The following is a 2047-nucleotide window of genomic DNA, read 5'->3' on the forward strand; positions in this document are numbered from 1 at the left end:
GCGAGGATGAGTGACAGAGAGCCACAGTCGCTTGCCACAGTCACTAGTTTGCGCGGCAAAACTTGAAAACAATGGAAACCTATGGGAGAGACCACATCCGCCATACGATGCTGTGGCTTTGTGGCGCCACAGAGTCGCTAGTGTGCTCCCGGCCTTAAAAGTCCATCTGTTTCCATCTGTCACTGGTCTTATTTCCTAAATTGAAATCTAACAATCCACCTATTACGGTATACTAAGTACCGTTATGCACCTAAAATCATTAGTCACTTTTGCAAAACGAAAAAAAAAAAAAAATCCCTCACCAGTTTAGGGAATTTTTCCATCAAACAGATATACCTTACCAACCCGAGTCATTGATTCAATCACATGATCACCACTCTACTGCATCATCCATTTCCATCTTCTGTTCTGAGATCCATTTGTTCATCAACCTTTCTTTTAATATTCTATTCTCTATACATCTACTTTTAATTCTCCTTAAAGTTCTTCTTTGGATTTTTAATTTCATTTATCATTGGCTATATTTTTATCTCTCATTTGATTATTACTATATCATTGGCTGTATTTTTATCTCTCATTTGATTGTTATCATATCATTGGCTATATTTTTATCTCTCATTTGATTGTTGACTATCTTTTCCTTTATCTCGCCTGCTCTTATCTTCCATTATATCATTGACTCAAATCATCGCCATTCTCCCTTCAATAAGCTTTCCATTCCTTCATCCCATCCTTTACTCGGTTTATTACTCCTCCCGACTTCCTTTTCCCCACACATTCCCCTTTTTCTCTTCGTATGCTATTTGTACTTTTGTCCTAGACAATTCCCTTGCCTCATTTGTAATGTATAACCCCATTCTCACCCTCTTTTCCTGCTAATATATATATATATATATGTGTGTGTGTGTGTGTACATACTTTATATATATATATATATATATACATATATATATGTGTGTGTGTATTTGAATATATATATATATATATATATGTATATATATATATGTATGTGTGCATGCATACGGTATATATAAATATATATATATATATATATAGAGAGAGAGAGAGAGAGAGAGAGAGAGAGAGAGAAAGAGAGAGAGAGAGAGAGAGAGAGAGAGAGAAAGAGAGAGGGAGAGAGAGATGTACTAAAAGTGCTACTCCTATTGCTGTACAAAGAAACCAATAACTTTAATCTTTTAAAGCACTAGACAGTATCATATTCAAGTTACTAGAATAATGCAGAAAAAAAGGTAATTTATCACGGTTCATCTTAAGTGGCTTCCGCGAATAGAATCTACTTAATCCTTATTTGTGTATATTCATCACCCTGTCAACAATAACAATAGACATCATTGCCTCTTATTTCATAGCCATCGTTGAAGGTCAGGTGAGTTTAAAGCCATTTACCCTCCACTTGAAACCTTCACTTTCTACTTGCTGTCATGAGTCGTCTTCTAGTTTATTTATTGAAATATCTGTTTTGATGTTTTTAAAATGTTTTATTTTATTTATTCATTACTTCTTATGTCGTTTAGTTGTTTCCTTATTTCCTTTCCTCGCTGGGCTATATTTTCCCTGTTGGAGCCCTTGTGCTTATAGCATCTTGCTTTCCCAGCTAGGGATGTAGCTTAGCTAGTAATAATAATAATAATAATAATATTAATAATAATAATAATATTAATAATAATAATAATAATAATACGTTGTCTTGAACCTTTATTGTGGTTTCAAAATTAATATTTTACACGTATTCTACAAATAATGTCGTAGAGCTTTTCCTTGACAACGTTCTGTAGTAGAAATATCATCTTCATCATCTCCTCCCACGCCAACTGACGCAAAGGGCCTCGGTTAGGTTTCACCAGTCGTCTCTTATCTGGAGATGGTTTGGGCATGCCCTTCGCACTTCCCAAGAGAGATTAGTGAAGATATAGAGGTGAAAAAATGCAATCTTATTCCGTCAAAATCGATTTAAGTAATGTTGGTAGACGAGAGAAATTTTCGTCTTAATCTAGTCACCTCTCCTATATAATAAAGAAGTGCCTAG

This window comes from Palaemon carinicauda, chromosome 41 (assembly GCF_036898095.1).
Source record: "Palaemon carinicauda isolate YSFRI2023 chromosome 41, ASM3689809v2, whole genome shotgun sequence".
Classification (NCBI taxonomy): Eukaryota; Metazoa; Arthropoda; class Malacostraca; order Decapoda; family Palaemonidae; genus Palaemon; species Palaemon carinicauda.